Source organism: Aquila chrysaetos, chromosome Z (genome assembly GCF_900496995.4).
Source record: "Aquila chrysaetos chrysaetos chromosome Z, bAquChr1.4, whole genome shotgun sequence".
NCBI lineage: Eukaryota > Metazoa > Chordata > Aves > Accipitriformes > Accipitridae > Aquila > Aquila chrysaetos.
In genome coordinates this window covers 86,585,353-86,604,992 of record NC_044030.1, presented here as the reverse complement: position 1 = coordinate 86,604,992, position 19,640 = coordinate 86,585,353, and the positions used below count along the sequence as shown (strand labels likewise).

Below are 19,640 nucleotides of genomic sequence, written 5' to 3'. Positions count from 1 at the left end.
AATTAATTGCCCTTGAGTAATTTAAAGTACATCACTTTGCATAACTTACCCAAAGACAATTAATTTTGAGGAACAGAAGCTCTAGCATGTGATCTGGGCTAAATTATTGAATACTGAATATTCAGAGCAGAATTTGTAATTGGCAGGCCACAGAGCAAAACACATTTCACTGAGTAACTGATCAAACAAGTTGGAGACCACGTTGAACAGAGAATATGTGCTGAAAAAAAAAATCTTTTTCAGTCCTATTCACACACGGAAGGGAAGGCGAGGTCGAGAGTGTGCCCACCCTGAATGGGGGACCTGAGCCTTTGCCTTCAGCGGGACCCTGTGAGCGGTGTCCCTGCAGCGGCAGGGGTGGGAGCTGATGGCCCTGGAAATGCCATTTTGTCCTGTCTACCCGCTGTACCTTACCAGGAGAGGATGAAGGGTGTCTGAAAACGTCACTGGCACCCTTCTGTCCTCTGTTGGTCTTTTAGCTAGAATGGACATTTAATGCACATTTCTGCCATCCTCCTTTCCAGCAAGTGCTAATGTCCCTGAATAACTTCAGGTCCTGGCTGTGGGGATTTTTAAAAGCTGTTTTAGAAAGGAGCATGTTTCTTCCTTACTTTGACTGAGACGTTTTCATCCCAGTGGGATGGAGACAGCTATTCTTGTTGAATGTCCTCCCCGTGTTGCCTATGAGCTGTGCTGTGTGAGTGGCGGGAGGAGACATCATTAGGAACCGAAGGATAGCACCTACCACGGCGTGCGATTAAGAAAGAGTGGATTTAAACTCGTTTGCCATGTAATTGTGTACCGTGCTCATTAGCCTTCCACTGCAACAAGGAGGATAGTTATTTCTGTTCTAAACCAGTGTCACAGTCCTGTCAGGTGTTACATCTGCTCATTGCAGCCATAGCCTGCAGATCACGCTGATGCGTGGGAAAGCCGTAGCCCCGTGGACTCACAAGCAGACCTGCATCTAGCTGGGGTTACGTGTCCCAGGCTTGGTCCTGCTCCTCGCCCGTGCACGCTCCCTTCTCCCAGGACAGGACTGGGACTGCTTTACCAACCTCACTAATACAGGGCAGTTTATGTCACACGGGCACGTGGCAGTCGCTGCCCCTTCCCCGCTGTCACTGCGGAGGAAGCTCTGACACGTCGGGTTCGGCTGCAGCAAAGTTGGTATTCAGCTTTCAGGTTTAGTTCTGCACCCCCAGCCACTTGTAACCCCCGCGTACGCCGGGGTGGGCTGCGGGAGAGCCTGCGGGCGCGATGGACCGATGCCGACAGTGCATGAGCAGCAGCAGAACTGGATGCGGTATGATGCTGAACCGCCCCCTGCTCTGTCCCATATGCCCTAATAAGGTATTTATCTAGAAGTCTTAGAAAAATAATTCCTGTGCCAAAATTATTCACATCTGATGGACTAAGCAACTGAATTGTGGCACGAGCGTGGCCACTTCTTCCTACCTAAGTAGCCCTGTGGGGCAGAGCAGCAAGATACACGCGGCTCCCTGGTGTGCATTCGGGGGGAGGTGAGGGCTTTAAAACATCTTCTCCTGTGCAGTCGGCTTTGCTGGGAGCGGGGTTGTAGGGCATGCCACACTCCATATTCCTTCCACCCGGACGTATAAACCCAGCACACTGCAAAAAATCATTGCAAAGAAGCAGCGCTGAGCTCTCGAGACACAGGCAGCAGGGAAGCACCGAGAACTGGGACACATTGCAAGTCCCACGGAGGTAATTAGGTGCCTTAGTGAGGCTTGTCAAGAGGCACTTTCCCATTGTGATTAACAGCCCCGAACCTACTGCTCCTGGCAGCTCAGTCAAGCTGATCTCTTGGGGTTCAGGGTTTGTTCCCTTTTTTTAAAAACAAATGGTGAGGAACACCCATGGAATTTCTCTGGGCATTCACAGAAGATTTGGGAAATCTGGTTTCCATACTGCCTGCTGCTAGAAGTATTTTTAAACCTGTTGTCTTGGTTTCAGCTGGGATGGAGTTAATTTTCTTCCTAGTAGCTGGTACAGTGCTGTGTTTTGGGTTCAGTATGAGAAGAATGTTGATAACACACTGATGTTTTCAGTTGTCGCTGAGTAGTGTTTATACTAAGTCAAGGATTTTTCAGCTTCTTGAAATAATAATAATATTATTATTATTTTCATTTTCATATTGTTATTATTATCACTGTTAGTTTCTCCCTTTCTGTTCTATTAAACTGTTCTCATCTCAGCCCACGAGTTCTACCTTTATTTTTCCCCGATTCTCTCCCCCATCCCACAGGGTGGGGGGGAAGTGAGTGAGCGGCTGCATGGTGCTTAGTTGCTGGCTGGGTTTAGACCACGACACCTGTATTTCCCACCTTCACGAGACAGTGCACAGGAGTGTGCTGGCAGTCAGTCAGCAAGTCAGAACCATGTTTTTCCATAGACTAAGAAAAAGGCCCATGACAAATAGTTAAGAAAAGCCAGAATGTAATCGGAAGAGGTAAACTCACTACAGGGGTGGTCAGCACCTCTGTTAGAAAACATGATCTGTGAATCAAAACAGGCAGCAATTAGGTGGGTTTGGGGCTGGCCAGGGTAGGAAGCATCCCTGGGTGAGCACGGCCGTGTCGATGCAGAGGGATACAGGCACTGGTCCCCGGCTGTATGCAGCACCGCTGGCATCGCCCCGAAGGTACAACCAGGGCGTCTGTCACAGCAGCCCAAGGGCCTTCCCCATGCAGCCACGGCACAGGCATTGACGGCTCTGACAGCTTCTCACCTTGGTCACTGTAAGTGATTTTCGGTGGTCAGCTGAACTATTTTGTTGCACTAAATGTTCTCCTAAACCTTCAGGCAAAGCTGAGGAAGAGACCTGCTGAAGCTTTCTCTGTCATTTGGTTTCGTTGGACCAGTTCACTGCTGTAAGGCAGACCGAGATGTTGGGAGCCGCAGACTGTCAAAGGAGAAAAATGTAAAACCAGGTGGAAATCATCTCGCCCCTCCCCTGGAGAAGCTGAGGGTGGGTTTCCTTATCACAGACCTTTCCTCTGCTGAGGTGAACCTGTTTCAGTATTTCGACCTCTGTTGCAAAGTGGAGATGCCAGAAAAGACTCTTCTAGGTGTCTCAGCCCCGTCCAGGCAACTGCCCCCAAAATGGGAATGGAAAAAAGTCCACATCACTGACTAAGACCTTTGCACCCTCGTTGAAGTCTGTCTTTTGATGTCTTGTGAGCTGAGGCAAATCCTAACCCTCCAGGTCACTAGACACCTGTGCATCCTACATCTTTGGTGCAGCTAAGCACTGGTTTGTAATTGCTGACCTCCTGGGAGTCCATGGACTATTTCTAAGGGACCATGAAGGATAACTGAGAAAAACCAGTCTAGTGAAAGCAAGCAGAAAGTAATGAAGCAATCTGTTCCCCCAAGGAAACACTGAGCTGAACAGATTGGATTCACCCAGTCAAAGGAACGATATATCTCATCTCATCTTTGTCACCTGAGCCTTAAAGCAGTCTGAAACCAAACCACTCTGTGCAGTTCCTTCACCAGGCTAAAAAGGGTTATTAAAACCCACCAAGTTATTCTTAAGGATTACTCATGTTGCTCACACAGTTGTGCAATACTACCTTATCGCATAATGTAATAATTTTAGTAAATATATTAAAGTAGGAAAAATTCTGATTTCATAGGTGAAAAGAGAAAAATACTTAGAATCCTAGAATGGTTCACCAATAACATTAAAATACTAGATAACTTCTGGAGAGAGAATAGTTCTGCAAATTAAGTGACTGTTTCCGGGGCTAATCTGCACCTGCACAGCGCCAGGTACCGTGGGATGCCAGGATGCGACTTGGATTTCATACTGTCCTGGTTTCGGCTGGGGTAGAGTTAATTGTCTTCCTAGTAGCTGGTACAGTGCTGTATTTTGGCTTCAGTATGAGAAGAATGTTGATAACACACTGATGTTTTCAGTTGTCGCTGAGTAGTGTTTATACTAAGTCAAGGATTTTTCAGCTTCTCATGCCCAGCCAGCAAGAAGGCTGGAGGGGCACAACAAGCTGGGAGGGCACACAGCCAGGACACTGACCCGAACTGGCCAGAGGGGTATTTCATTCAGGGTTTTACATAACTGCAGCTTACTGTTTGTCAAATTTATTTGTGACAGTATAAAGCTAAACTACACCAAGAGTACTAAAACTTTAGCCAAAATTATTAATAATCTATTTTTTTAAGGATATAGGAGAATGATGAAGATTGTTAATGATAAATTCAAATTCAGCTGGACTATGGTGAGGTACTGTCCAGGAGCGTGTGCCCTCCAGCACCCTGCCCGGCCGAGGTCCGAGGGAAACAAGCTTGCTCGCTGTCCTGGTTTCAGCTGGGACAGAGTTAGTTTTCTTCCTAGTAGCTGGTACAGTGCTGTGTTTTGGGTTCAGTATGAGAAGAATGTTGATAACACACTGATGTTTTCAGTTGTTGCGAAATAGTGTTTATACTAATTCAAGGATTTTTCAGTTTCTCATGCCCAGCCAGCGAGAAGGCTGGAGGGGCACAACAAGCTGGGAGGGGACACAGCCAGGGCAGTGACCCGAACTGGTCACAGGGGTATTCCGTGCCATATGGCATCATGCCCAGTATCTAAACTGGGGGGAGTTGGCCCGGGGAGGATCGCTGCTTGGGAACTAAGTGAGCATTGGTTGGCAAGTGGTGAGCGATTGCATTGTGCATCACTTGTTTTGTATATTCCAATTCTTTTATTATTATTATTATTATTTTCATTTTCATATTGTTGTTATTATCATTGTTAGTTTTTCCCTTTCTGTTCTATTAAACTGTTCTCATCTCAACCCATGAGTTTTACCTTTCCCCCCCCTCCCTGATTGTCTCCCCTATCCCACTGGGTGGGGGGGAGTGAGTGAGTGGCTGCATGGTGCTTAGCTGCTGGCTGGGGTTAAACCACGACACTTACCCACAGAGTAGCCTAAATAATAATTTACACATTATAATCATACAGAAACACATTGTTAATATCAAAACCTTCTTGTATAAGCAGGGGTTATTACCTTCTACATATTTTAGGGCACACACTAAATTAAGAAATTAATAATTGTTCTAATGGCACCAAGTTCTTTTAGCTACTTTGTGAAATGCTATCTGGAGTACACTGCAAAGAAGAGGCTGGGATGCAAACAGGGATTAGCATTTGTATCTAAAAGAATATGGAAGCTCTTTAAATTAAAAGCTGTATAATAGGGAACATACATAATAGTGTTGTCTCGAAGAAAAGTGATTATTTCAAACCAAGTTTTCCAGTTCCACCACCTACACCTATCACTAGTCATCTGCTTACAGAGGCAAGAGCTGAAGGCTGTTTGTTGCGGTGTTAAGCAGACAGCATAGTCTGCAGCCTTTGATGAACTGTCTGGGTTATTTTTAAATTTTACACATGTGAAAATAAGTGATTTAACTGTAAAGAAACAGAACCAGTTTCGTGCTGCCTCTGCCTTACTGGCGTTTCCCTTGCGATCTGCTCCTCTTTGTTCCCATGAAAATCCAGATAAGTGTTTCAGGTATTGTATTAGCAGTATAACCCCATAAGTTACACTTTGCAGTTTCTGTAGAATTATTGGATGTTTCCAGTGTAATCTATCCATTTTGGACTTATCAAAGAAGCAACAAAGCCTTGCAGAGAAGAAGTGCTGAGCAGCACTAAAAGGCTGAGCTGCAGCAAGCATCCTCAAGGCAAGCTGGCAATGGCAGGACTGGTGATGCTGCCCTTGAAGCAGAGAAGAGACAATAACAATTTGTCAAAAGTATGTCACTGATGTCTATCAGATGAAGTGTTATTATCATCCTGACATGACTCGAGGGCTCCTCTCTAATCATGGTATCAGAGGGTGGAGGTGGAGGGCTCTGGCTGGGGACTCAGGACCCCCACCATGGTACCCAAACCCCCCGGGCTGGCCAAACGCCTGCACATGTGATGCGGTTACTGCAACGCTTCGGGGCAGGCAGGACTGGAAAGGGAGTGGGAACAAAACGGAGACACGCAGGGGAGGAATGGGGGCTGCCACACATTGCCAGCGATTTTGGACGCTGCCTGCAGGGCGGTGAGGCTGTGCCCCGAGGATGCTGTGGTGCAAAAGGAGTGGGTGCCAATGCCAGACATCACCGGCTATAGCACCTGCGTTAGCATGGCTGCTCTCCAGGGAACTCCGCTACGGGACCACTTTTCAACAGCCACTCCACCCATTCACAATAAGTTGTTTTTTTCAGATATCGTGGGACTTTCCCTAGCAGCAATAATCAATCTTTACTGTAGCAAACATAGTCTATAACATAGTTACTTGATTCAAAACACATCTGAAGAAGTTCCAGTAAGGCTGAGGGTAAAACTGCTTATGAAGATGTTGCGAAGAGCCCAATTCTTCTTCAAAGCAGGAGGCCTGAGCGCACCCTGAGAGAGCGGGGTGCCCGGGGGTGCACCCCATGCATGCCCAGCTGCTCCCCTTGGCTCCCAGGCAGCACCGGGCTCTCCCGCTCCTCCCTGCGAAATCCAGGCCCCCAGTTGCCCGCTCACCCGGTCCCGCGGGTCCGCCCTGGCCAGCACATCTTGGTGCCTGGCTGCTGGCAGACGTTATAGCTGCCCTGGGAAATAACGGGTCCCTGGGGGAGCATCAGGCAAGAGATATTGTTTCCATGAATTATACTATTTCCTCAGGCAGTTCCTAAGGGAAGCTGTGCTGGTGCATTTCTTTGCCCCGCTCCAGGCTGATTTACAAACTCGGGAAGGCTCGCTGGCCCTTCGCGTGAGTGTACGGAGCCGGGCAGCGAAGCGACCCTTGGCTGTGCCAGGAACTCTTACCCAGCCGAGACAGGGAGATATGCTGTGCGTCTCAAGGACTCCTGCTGCCCGGCGGAGGGAGGCGGGGGACGGGAGTAGAGATAGCCACTTCTCATAACAACCTGCAGCCAGTTCTCTCTCCTCACGACCTGGAGACCTTGTTATTACAGTCCTCCCCTGACAGGCTGGGAGCAGCCCCTATCTGTGTTTGGAGTTCTTCTCGGTCTCGGAGTTTCCCTTATCTGCATGTGAAATGGTACCAGCGCAGCTGGCATCCCAGCAATTTGTTGATGGCCAAAGTCAATCACCTCCCAAACCTACAAGCAGCGGTACTACGGGAGGCCCTTGGAGCTCTCCTGGACCGCAGCGGGCTGGGACCAGCATCCCCCCCCCGAGCGGGACGCCTCTCGGAGCTCCCAAACTCTCCTGTTTGTTTGCCAAAATCGGAGGTCTGTCGCCGAAAGCCGACACGGCCGGGGCTGGTTCTCTCCGCTCCTTGAGGCTCGACCCTTTGCCCGTTGAGAGAAACGCCGAAGGTTTTGATGTGAATATTTTCACTGACCTTGAGGGGAATTTTTAACAGGCATACCTCCTTTTCTCTCTTATCTGTGTATCTCTTAGCATCTTCATGCACATGTGTGTACTAACCATATAGTCTATAATAAGTGTATTATAAATTATTAGTTTCAAATTTATACTTAAATTACTGTCGTGATTTTTATTCAACCATGAATGAATTTCAGGCTGCTATTATACTCATAATCCCTTTAGCTATAATCCATTGCCCAAGTCTGGGACTAGGAGTCGATCCAGCCACACCTAGACTCCGACAGGAGTTTAGAAAGCAAGGGGGTCTTCTCTGAACCTTGTGACCCAACGGAAGGGTCTCCTTTACCCTTTCCCACATTCCTGACCTTTGCACAAATCACAAGAAATAATTTCTTTGTAGCATTCCCTTTTACTGTATTAAGTTTTCGGTCCCTATATAAATAAGTTTAGTTTGATTCTGATTTAATTTTCCCGTGTGCATTTCACCCATGTACTAAGTAATAGAGTGAACCTTGCCATCAAATTCTGTGAAGTCGCACTTTTATATAAATTTCTGTTAAATCATTTTTCTATTGCTGATACAATTGGAGGCGGTTCTTTAAACGATCCAAATCCCTCTTCTCTCTCTCATTCCCCTCCATGACAGAAGCATGCAAGGTAGCGCTGGGAGATTACAAAACAGCCTCAATAATTGAAAGAAGCTCCGCAATTAAGTTTGACACCAGTCCTTTAGATCAGCTACGTTTCCCAATTTAACCCCGTGCGATGCTCTTCGCTCTCACTGCTCGTTTCTCAAACTCACAAACGCAAAAGTTCTTGCACCAACCTGAATGCAATGATACGAACAGCCTGGGCAAGGTTTTGTAAATATCCGTTATCTTTGGGGGATAGCGACGCACTGACGATGGGATCTGACGTGCAGTGTTTGTACTCCTCTGCGGCCGCTCTGGCTGGGAGCCGTGCTCCGGCCCCGTGCCTGCTCAGCCGCCCGTCCGAGGGCAATGCTGGGTGGTGGGTGTCAGGAAAAGCGCTCGTCTTCTTCTCGGGTGGATGGTTTTCCTCCCAAGATGAAGGAGAGCCGTTGGAGCTGCGGGAGCACGGGACAGCTTGCATGGCAGCGGCAGTGCCACCTGCAGAGAAAGTTCCCTCCTGCCTTCCATTCCCCCCCCCGACTCGCTCCTCTCTAAACAACTCAAACCCAACAATTTCCACTTTCCAGCCTCAGGGACTCTCCCATTGGGTTTAAGTAATAAGCAGACCCAAATGTGAAATTCAGAAGTAGTTTTAGCCAAAACAGGGTATTTTGAAGAATACACACTCGACAGTTTGAATGTGAAGTCTCCGCCAGCAATCCAGTTCTTAGGAAAGCCATCCAGATTGCTTTAGACCCTGGGATGTGAGGGCCAAACCAAATAACTAAAAATAACATATAACAGAAAATTGTGTTAAAAACCATGACAGAACTGTACCCAAGACACGGGCACCTTCACGGCAGATCTCGGCACTTTTCACTTCCAATGTTTATTCCTGTATAATATCTCCATCCTCAAAACTGGTGGAGACGTGAAGTAATTCTGAATTTAGATGACAAGAGCTGGCATGGGAAGCCCCCAGTGATCCCATACTGCTCAGCTTTCCCTCTCTTCCTAAATGAAGGCTGATTTGGAAGAATCATTTACTTTTGGCAGCATTGCGACACTGGGAGAATCCCTCTAAGGCATATGTACAGCCAAAGGTGTATAACTCGGGAAGCAGATCCTGCACTGACCATTTCTCTGCAGCTCTGCAGTAGGGTTTTTACCTGAAGGCAAAGCCAGGCTGGGGGTGCTCAGCACCCTGGCTAAGGTAGGGGAGGACCCTGGGCGCTCAGCAGCATGGGGCATCGTGAAATTCATTAATCAGGATGAGTCTCCATGGCAAGAAGGAGATGTGGTGCGGGGACGGCGAGAAAGGCGCCTCGGCCAGTCCATCCGCACGGTGAAGGGAGGCAGGCTCGGAGGGAAGAACAAGCTATGCTCATTATTTCAACAGTGATTTCAAGTATAAACAGCATCCCTTTTCTTTTTCACTGTACACCATCTGTCTGGATGTAGTTACCCCAAAGAAAGGATTAGTATCTTTTTTTTTTAAGTATTGATCATTTTAGCATCTACTATCTAGGCACTGGCAAGCGATCTGCATCCTCTGAGTCAGCCTGATGGCACCCATACGAGTTCCTGCTCCCCCATCTTACAGAAGAGCAGAAAAACTATCGAGCCAGGACAGCGCTAACAAAGTCTGCAGCAGGTTTCGGATGAGGATGTCTCCTCTCTGCTCCACCTCAGGCCGTGGAGGCCAGACACGCGGAGAAAGGCAGCTCCCGCTGCTCGTTGCCTTTGAGAGAGAGGACTTGCATCTCTGTATTTTGCATTTACTGCTGCAACAAAGAGCTCATGCAATGCTGGCACACTCGTGCGCACAAATTAGGTGTCGGCACAAAGCAGATGCAGAGATAGCCATAAAGTGTTTGACTGTTATAAGATAGTTACAGAAATCATGGATTTGCAGCCCAGTTTTAAATGGAAGAGCATTTTACTTGAGTGGAGAGAATGAAGAGTGGTTCATCATGCAAATGAAGAGCCGTATGCAATAGTCTGACAAACACAGAACTTTAGGATTTATCTACAAACTAAATGAGCATTTGTTATCTAGAACAATAAATATCTGTTTACAGTGTAAGTAATTTCTCCCTCCTACTCCAGTGTAAACTCAGTGCCTGCAGAGCAGAATAGATGGCCCCGACTGGGTCCCTTTATTACTTTCCCTGAGTTTCTGTCTGGCAAGTGCTGGGGAGGAAGTTATTAGACAGAGGACATTTGGAAACAAAGCCCAATAGGAGCAATCGTGTTAGATAAATGAGTATTTATCTACCATCTAGCTTTCTGACATGCAATATATGTCTGCCTGTATTATTTCAGACAGTAATTTTACAGATCTGACCATTACCCATAAATTTACCCAGATGAGAAAAATTTTTGGTGTCTTTCATTCCAGCAGCCCTCGTTAACGGGGCTCATGGACGGCCGCTCACTTCTTCCACAGGCACCCGACCCACGGGAGACAGCACCAAGAGGGGTCTGGGGTCTCCCCTCGACCTCCATCCCCCCCCGGGAGTGGGGGTCCCCCTGGCCCCCCTTAGAGACCTCTGCCCCAGTGAGATGCGGTCCCTCCTCCCTTGCACCTCGAGGTCGGTAAGCAAAGCTGAGCTCTTCACAGGTCAAACCCGCTTTGTAAAATATCCGTGCTGATGGAGCTGCGCTAAAAAGCTGCACGGAAGATCCCAGCTTTGGGAAAAATGTTGCCTTAGCAACTGATTGCCAGCCTGCTTGTGCAGAGGAGGCGGCTGCGCTGTGTTTACGCGCAGGTTAACTTCATTGCTGCTGCAAAGGCTGAACGCGATTTACACTGAAATGATAGATACCCATATATTTTCAAGTTAACCATGCACAGCCTGAAGATGACTACTCCCGACAGCCCAAGGGGACGGCTGCTCCCGAGATTGTGGCTGGTGGATGTGCTGCTGGTGCAGAGGCGTGGGGCAGCCAGACCTGCTGCTTCTCGAATGCAGGAGCAAAAAAGACAATCCCAGCCCACACCTTGGCTTTCGCTACATATTCGGGGAACTAGTGTTGCGTTTCCCAGAACTTGCTTAAATCTCTTTTTGTATATTTTGTCGTGATGGTGTGTTATTTTTAATCTGAACCCTTACAGATTGGATCCTCGCTAATCTGATTTGCATTTGCATCATGAGTTAGTTAAACCATAGCAGGAAATGTGCTGTTGGAAACACCTTTGGAAGCCCAGGTAGCAAGACACATCCTTTGACCACCTCAAGCAAAGACTGCTCAGGGACGCGGGGGCAGAGCTCAGAGCTGGATCGCCCATGCAGCAGCGGTGGCATCATCATCATCATCATCACCAGCAGCAGCAGCAAGGCTGAGTTTCACACCCAACTCACGCAGGCTTCCCGCAAATCATAAACCTCAGAGCAGCGTTTCCAGAGGAGACCATGCTCTCGGCAGCATCGTTTCCTACTAACGTCGACGCCGACGCGAGTCACCCTTGTCAATCAGAGCTATATAAATATTAACTCAGGCATTTTTAGAGATGCCTGAGTTTTTTAGAGGTGCTACAGCATCTTTGGGAGCAGCAGGGCCAGCTGGTCGCCTTTGCAGAGCTTGCACGCCGGGCTGTCCCCTCTCGCCGTGCCCGTCCGCTCCCCACCCGAGTCCACCGCTGCTCTAAAGCTGCATTTGCACTGCGTGGGCAGAAGGACCGAGGCTGGCCGCGGCGCTGCACGGGCTCACGGTGTTCCCAGCAGCATTTAGACGCTACTCAGCAAATACTTAAGTTTACACCTAATTTGAAGCAGGCGTGCAGTCTGTGTGGCCTGAGATGCTCAAATATACAGACAGAATGACATAGCACCTCCTGGCTGCATTATATGGTCACATCATTTTGATGCCCTGTTAGGAACATCCTATTTAGATGTTCCTTGAAAGGATTCACGCCTTGAAATGCCGTACAATCCAAAAAAACTCCCACTGCAAATGAGGAATAGTGTTGAGAAAGGGGTATTTATGCCCTCACCTGAGCCACGGAGGATGAACTCAAACAGAGCAATAACAACCCATAAGACTGAGAACGTAGGTAGTTTGTATTGTCAAAGCTTTTTACAAAGAAAACTATATCTGACAGAATACAGGAGTCAAATTCATGCCCCAATATTTGATGGAACAAGTGACTGTCTAAACAGAGGAAGTATGTAAAGAAAATTAAAATCCCAACTGCACATGGGCATGTTTCTGCAGGACTTGAAATTTGGTGGCAAAAAGACTTGCTAGTAGTTCCAGCAGGCTTTTAAAAACCCAATTTATAAATTACTGACACAAATGCTGGAGTTTCACTGAAATCTATGTAGCTTGCAGACATTCAGATTCTCTGAAGAATTAAATCACTCAAATATTTTGTATGCAAAAAAAAAAAAAAAAAAAAAAAAGGAAGAGATTAGATCAGTAGATGAATCACAGCTCTCTTAAGACTAGCCCTGGTAGCAGGGTGACTAATGAAGCAGGGTGAAGGAGAGGGTGCTGCAATGGTTGGCTTTGCTCACTTATGGCAATAAATGGGTGCATTAAAAATGATGAATCCTGGTGGTTCTGTGATATAGTAAAAGGCACTGTAATGATAAATTTATTAAAGGTAGTCTGAGAAAAGTTTCAGAATGGCTGTCCCCATTTCCTAATTTTAATTAAACTAAGACACTAGTAATTAAAAAAAACCCTGTAATAATTCACAAAATTAATATCTAAATAGTTTTTTGTTTCTTTTAAAATCTTTGAGAAGATTTTAAATGCCAGAATCTGAAACTGGCTGTTTCTACCCAAGAGAGCCTGATTCCTTTCAACGAGTAGACAAACGGCTGCAAAAAGAACCAAGCTGTACACTAAACCTCAGCAACACAGCAAATAGGCAGGGCAAGCCAGCTTCATCCCCTCTGCCACCCCTCCGCCTCCTCATCCTCGCCGAGAGCTGCAGCACGGGGACAAGGGGAAGGGACACAATCACGCCCTCCCTGCCAAGAGTGACCCCAAACTGCCGCAGAGCAGGAATAATCACGGGTTTTAGCCCGGGCTTTGAGGGACTCTGCCGTGTTATCCCGGAGGGAATGTGTGCATCCTGGCCAGCTCAGCCGGTGCTCAACTGCAAAATATCAACGAGGCTCTCGGAGAGCTGCTGGGTGCCCTCGGCTGCCGCCCCAGGTGGCATCACCCGCGGGAGGCGGAAAAAAGGAAATGAAGTGCCATAAATTATTCCAGCGGAGACCGAGCTGGGCAGGCGGTGGCTTCCTGCTGTCCCACGGTCCTTTCGGCTCCAGGCTGGCACCTGGTGGGAGCTGCCAAGGGGCAGCATGGACCAAGGACCTGCCGCCGGTTTGGGTGCCTCTTCCCGCGGCAGCCGCTCGACACCCGACTGGGGACGTTCAGTTCTGCTCGTGGAAATGGCTCTATATGTTTTTAAAGCTGCTGGGGAAGTCAGGTGTTTCTCCTTGCTTTGGGGGGCACCCTGGGGTTCAGGAGTACTGCAGAGCCTGTTTTGCCAAAGCAGTGGGCTCCCGCACACAGCAGCCCCCCCCCCATTTGCTGCACTGGCCCCTTCCTTGCTGCCTGCGGCGTTCCTCGGACAGGTCTGAGTGGTTCCTCATCAGCACGGAGAGGGGCTTCCCAAAATCCCATACTCATACACATGGCGCTTCCTAGCCCCCTGCTAGCACGGCTTGTCATTTCACAACACATGGCAGAGTTTGATTTTGGGCTGCGGGGGTCCCTCCCGGCTCAGAGCCCCCCATGCCGGCACCGTGCGGGTACCCCAAAGCACGTGCAGCCCAGAGGCGCGGGTGAGGGGGCACTCCGTCCGCAAAGCCGTATGGGGAACACGGGGCTTACGCTGTAAAACCTGCTTTTTACGCTTTTGCTGTTGGAAAAGAAACGTCGTGGACGCTTGCTCCAGCACCGACCCAGCACTGGTGGTTTCGCAATCAGCTGATATATTTACATGGAATTTGTTGGCCTCAATTCCAAATAAACCGAGCTGTGCTCCTCAAATGACTTTAATTCCTCCAAATTAAGAAGTCTTATCCCTTTTTATCATTAATAGAGGAGTTTTGCCCCTAGATGAATGGTTTCCTAAGTAAAATTCACTGTGCTCCCCTGGGGCTGGAAATACAGTTGTGTGGGGAACTGTAGGCAACTGACTCGCTAACTCTGCTCAGAGATGTGAAGCCGCAGTTTGCTTTCTGCTTCTTTATAGAAAAACTTAGTTCTTTTAAGGGGAAACACAAACTTTCCAGGCTTGGGTTAAAAGCGGTGAGGTCTGCGTGCTGCCTTCCTGCAGCAGTGACCAATGAGCCTGAGGAGCCATCACCCGCCTGGGCAGTCCAGTCCAATTATCTCTATTTTTTTGAGATTAGATAAAAAAAAAATGATGCTAGTTCCCTAATTCCACTCCCTATTCAATTACATTTGGCAGAAAAAGATGGATGGAAATAAATCCCCCTCTGCAGGTTCAGTAAGAGCCCTCCAAGAAGAGGAGGGATGAGATTAAGAGGCCACGGGGGATGCCGGCACCCTTGGCACCAGTGCTGCTCCACTGCGCTTTGCGGCGGGGCGTGACAGAGAAAATAAGTTGTGAGATTCATGACAAAATCGTGATTCAGAATCACATTCACTACTTTAGGAGAAAGACACTATTTAAAAACAATTGCATACGTCAGATGTGCTCATTTTTATCCTGATGCTTCTGGAGGAGTCTGACAACATGATTTACCTTCCTGCTTCTCTCTTACACAGCACAGAGTTACGGGAGAATTTCAGTTGGAAGGGACTTCTGAACATCATCTGAAGTTTAAAAACATGAATGTATACTTTTTGGTTTTTGCTAGATGAAGACTGTAAGCCTTAAACTAATTGCTGCACGGCACAATATTGAGAGCAGCATCTCCCCACCGAGCTGTCCGCTGGCCGGGTCGCAGCCCCGGGGATCCCTGCCCCAGGTCCCCTGCCGACTCCTTGGCCCGAATCAGCAACACGCGTGCACACAAAGCGGTTCACATCCCTGCCACGGCGTTTTTGGAAGCAACTGTGGAGTAATAGATGCCGGCTTGGGTAAGTGACATGGGCAGGAATGCAAACAGCAGACTGCCCGGAGCACAGTAAACACCCCACGCAGCCCACCCAGCACATCCTTTAGCCCCACAAACGTTCACTCTATCTCCTAGAATAACATTTTCAACACAAGAAAGATACATTTAAAACTACTTCTTACGTGGCAGAATAGAAACAAAGGTTAAACGTCATAAATCACCGGAGCCAATTTTAACGGAACGTTTCCCTGTTTATCTTTCTCAGCTAAGAAACTTCATATTAATCCAAACTAATAAAGTATTAAAGCATACCATTACAAAACAAAATGAATCAACTTACCGGAGATCTAGCTCAAGTTTAATCCTTCTGCTGCCTTCTGCTGGTTTCCAACTTCTAAGCAATAATTTATTACTGCTATATAAAATATTAAAGCCAGTGCCTGCAGCATTGCCCTATTTTTTAAGGTCTTGAATATACCATTTCCTAATTCCTGCCCGGTTACTAATTTCTGCTGACTACACTAAATTGTGTCCCGTTAGTGCCGCTCGCCCTCAGCACCGCGAAGGCGCAAACCACCCAATTTATGGCATCTCGGCTTATCGCAGGAAGCGGGGAAGGGAGTGGGACGTGCCTCCCACCCACGCCGCGCACACACAGCCGGAGCTGTTGGCAATGCGCTCACACGCAGAGCCCAGCAGCGGCGAGGAGATTGCTGCGTTCCTATCCCCTCCGCGCCGGAGCTCCTGCGCAGGTTTCCCTTTCTTGTAAAGAAATACACCCTACGACAGAAGACGATGCTTTCCCTCAAAGGGCAGGATACAGCTTGTCGGAGGCATCTCAGGAGATCCATTTTAATGCCGTGTCCGTGCATCAGATGTTGCTGCTCATTTCTTGTTTCAAGTGGCTAAGCGATAGATTTTGCTTAGGGGAGAGAAGAGTTAAACAGGCTCTAGCATCTTCACATCTCTGGTTAGGAAGATATAGCAAACCCTGCTGTGAGTTTCTGCCAGAAGGATTTTAAACCCTGCATGGGAGAAGCAGGGAGGGGAAAAAAAATAGATCTCCTTTCTTCCTCAGGTTCATCTATTTGCTGTTCTCTGGCAGGAGCCGGGTAGCAGGCAGCAGGAAGGCTGCAGAGCCCCAGGGACCTGATGGGGAGGCTGGGGGACCTGGGTACCGCTCCCTCCCCAAGCCCCTCTCTGGGCATCATGCTGGGGAGCGGGTTGAATAAAGCAGATTTTGGGTCAGGGGCCAAAGCCAAGTTTGCCTTTGCCCTGGGAGGAGCAGCCGCGCTGGGTCCCGCACCCTTTCTGCGGCCAGGGTATCTCATGCATTGCAGATGTTGGATTAGCCCCAAATTTGCCATTTCTTTCTCTTAAAAATGGGAGACACAGAAGCACACAGGGCACGATAGTGTCCCTTGTTTTCTGCCCTTCTCCTTAACCAGGCGTTTTGTCTCTCACCTCCAGGACACATTTTTGCCCAGGCTCCGCTACAGCAGGTCCACCCTCCTGCGGTGTATTTCTTCCCACGGGCACGCAGGGGGACCGGGAGAGTTTAAAGATAGTTTAAACTGCAAGCAAAATGTCAGTGGATTGAGCAGATGGAGTGGATCCAGGTTCCAGTTATAGGACGGTGACGTGAGAGCATCTTTCACCAAAATAGGGGGAACTTGTGCAAAAATAACATTTGCATTCTTTTCTTTAGAAAAGGGATGTCGCTGATGTCAGCGCACCTTAAAATAACCACCCATTTGTCAGACGAGTGGATTCAGCAATATCCCAAGGAACGGGCTGATGAGGGAGTTGGAGTGATGAAGCTGGAGACCAGCTTCTTGCGCGAGCTCCCAGCGAGAGCTGCAACGGGGTCCCGAGAACCCGAAGCCACCGGTCCTGAGTACACCAGGGGAGGGAAGAGCTGAGCGTTAGGGACTCGCTGCGGATGTGCAAGGGTCCAGATACTCTTTGCTTTACCGTATTCCAGTCTTCAGAGAAGCCTGTTTTCCTGATCGGCTCGTCTGGCACAATCTAGATTTCCCCCAAGATATCTTGAGGGAAAGACACAATCTGCTTCTCCCTGGCATCTATTCGCTTCTGTAAACTCCAAGGCAGAACAGTCATCAAATTTCTGTTAGCAATGCCTTTTGTTTCTGTCAGTGAAAAATTAATCTCAAAGGGAATGTATTTTTCTCCAACTGCTTGTTTTTTATTTAGTAAAATGCCTTAGAGCCATAATTCTGCATGTTTAAAATTTTCCACTTGTTAGCTCCCACCCCACTTTCTCAACTCACATTACAGCCGTGATGGCAGAACATACCCTTCAAAACCCAACAATGTTTTTTGGCATTATCAATAAACAGAAGCAGCTTCTGAAGAACGTCAAAGGAAGCAGGCATGGTGATAGATGAGGCGCAGATAAACGAGATTTACATCCCACAGAGTTTTACTTACGCCGTACAAACCTCAGGCTCCACCCTGACAGCCAGCAGGCATCTCACCCGCACTAACAAACTTATTTTCCAGTCCATTACTTATTTCACAGAGGGTCTCCCAAACCGCCTCCAGCAGAGCTGGCCACAAGCCCCCGTCCTCGGTCTGCACTCACCTGCAGGTCGCCAGCAGCTTCTGGGACCTTCTCGTGTCCATCTCGAGTCGCACAGCCTTTGCTTTCAACTGCAAACTCCACTGCTCATCATTCAGATTATTGCAAAATAGTCTTAGGATTTATATCTAAATATTTGTACCCATCGAATGAAAAGATGGGTTTCAGTGAGAGGTGTTCATCATCATCATCACTGTGTTTCAGTGAGAGGTGTTCATCTCCTAAGCCCTCCTTTCACCACGGCGAGCATGCCGTAGCTGACAGCCTCACACGGTTATTTATTTTCAATGAAAAGGATCCCTTTAATTAGCCAATTCACAAGAAAGAGGATCTCATGTGGTATCTCTTAGGGACTTTCTGACATTTCTTGAGGATTAGCAGCACCTTAATTATTTAAAACCTGCCATTTACTCTGTGTCCTACATCTCCCGAGTCAATTAAAACACACAGAAATGTCGACAAGGGCATTTCAATCTGCTGCTGCTGCACATCACGTCACCGAGAACGACCACAGAAAAGCTTTCTGAACCAAACTAGAATATATATGGATATACCACCGTATAGGAGAATTGCATTAAGGAGGCTGGAAAGGACACCGGGAGAACATCTGTTCCATTGTCCTGCCTCCATCTAGGATGGGTGTACGTACATCCCACCAGACAGATGTTCTTAAAATAAACCAGCCCCAATGTCCATCCTGGGCCGCAGGAGACCTCCCGACAGCCAGCATCCCCAGTTCGAGAGCAAAGACCACCTTCTCTGGAGGGACCAGGCAGACGGAGCTGGAGAGCGGCAGAGCAGATCACAAGCCCACCAGGTTTCAGTAGAGGAGCAGAGCTACAGTTTGCTACCTGCTTGTTTGATCTGTATTTAAAACAGCAAAAAACCATTTTAGGAGTAAAGAGCTGCCCAAGGGCGATGTGCAGATATTACTCACCGAGCAGATTGAATAATGCATGCTTTCAAGAACATCGCAGTGTCTTACCTATTTCTGTGCGAAAAAAAGGAAAGATCTACTAATACAGCCTCCACTCTCTAATGCAAGAATAACCATCAAGCACACAGGTCTGCCAGCTTAATTTAAGGGAGGGAAAAATGTGCTTTTTTCTTTTTTAAAAATAATTCCGGTATTGGGAAACTCTCAAACAGGTTCCCTAGGAAGGCTTGGGGAGCTTAGGGATATCAAAGAACATTTTGAGCAAATGTGGTAAAGCAGTCTCAGGTATGTTGGTGCCCCTGGGGTGCCTGCTCCAAGGCAGCGCTGAAGATCACCCGGGGACACCCGCTGCCACTCACCTACAGCTAATTCAACAGTTCGGCCCCGCTGCACAGCATGCACCTTCAGAAGTACCTTCTGGTCCTCTGGAAACAGCCATAGGGAAATTATTTCCCTGGAGAATCCTTATTTTGCTTCCTATCGCTGCAAATTTGGTCTATAACTTGCGCAGAGCTAGTGCACAGAAGACATTTACTCCAGACCTATCCTTGTGTGCTGCTACAGAAGAATAAAACCTTTAAAGTTATATTCTAATTAGCAAAATATACAGTGGAGAACAATCCCACAATGAGGAATGAGGTCCATGATGTGGCCTGTGGGCATTTTACATTACCCAGCCCTGATATCAGTGGTCACACTGTGGCGGTGCATTTCTTTGCCCCGCTCCGGGCTGATTTACAAACTCGGGAAGGCTCGCTGGCCCTTCACGTGAGTGTACGGAGCCGGGCAGCGAAGCGACCCTTGGCTGTGCCAGGAACTCTTACCCAGCCGAGACAGGGAGATATGCTGTGCGTCTCAAGGACTCCTGCTGCCCGGCGGAGGGAGGCGGGGGACGGGAGTAGAGATAGCCACTTCTCATAACAACCTGCAGCCAGTTCTCTCTCCTCACGACCTGGAGACCTTGTTATTACAGTCCTCCCTGACAGGCTGGGAGCAGCCCCTATCTGTGTTTGGAGTTCTTCTCGGTCTCGGAGTTTCCCTTATCTGCATGTGA

The 19,640-nt window shown here is 48.1% G+C and overlaps 1 protein-coding gene across 1 annotated transcript in view; it reads right to left on the bottom strand.

The window, feature by feature from the left end:
* RAB27B (RAB27B, member RAS oncogene family) overlaps window positions 1-15,617 on the bottom strand; it is a 55,328-nt gene extending 39,711 nt beyond the window's left edge. Inside the window, exon 1 of the mRNA XM_030005175.2 lies at window positions 15,388-15,617. The gene's annotated coding sequence lies outside the window, so the exon portion shown is untranslated. The remainder of the gene's footprint in view (window positions 1-15,387) is intronic.
* Between the last annotated feature and the right edge of the window lie 4,023 nt (window positions 15,618-19,640).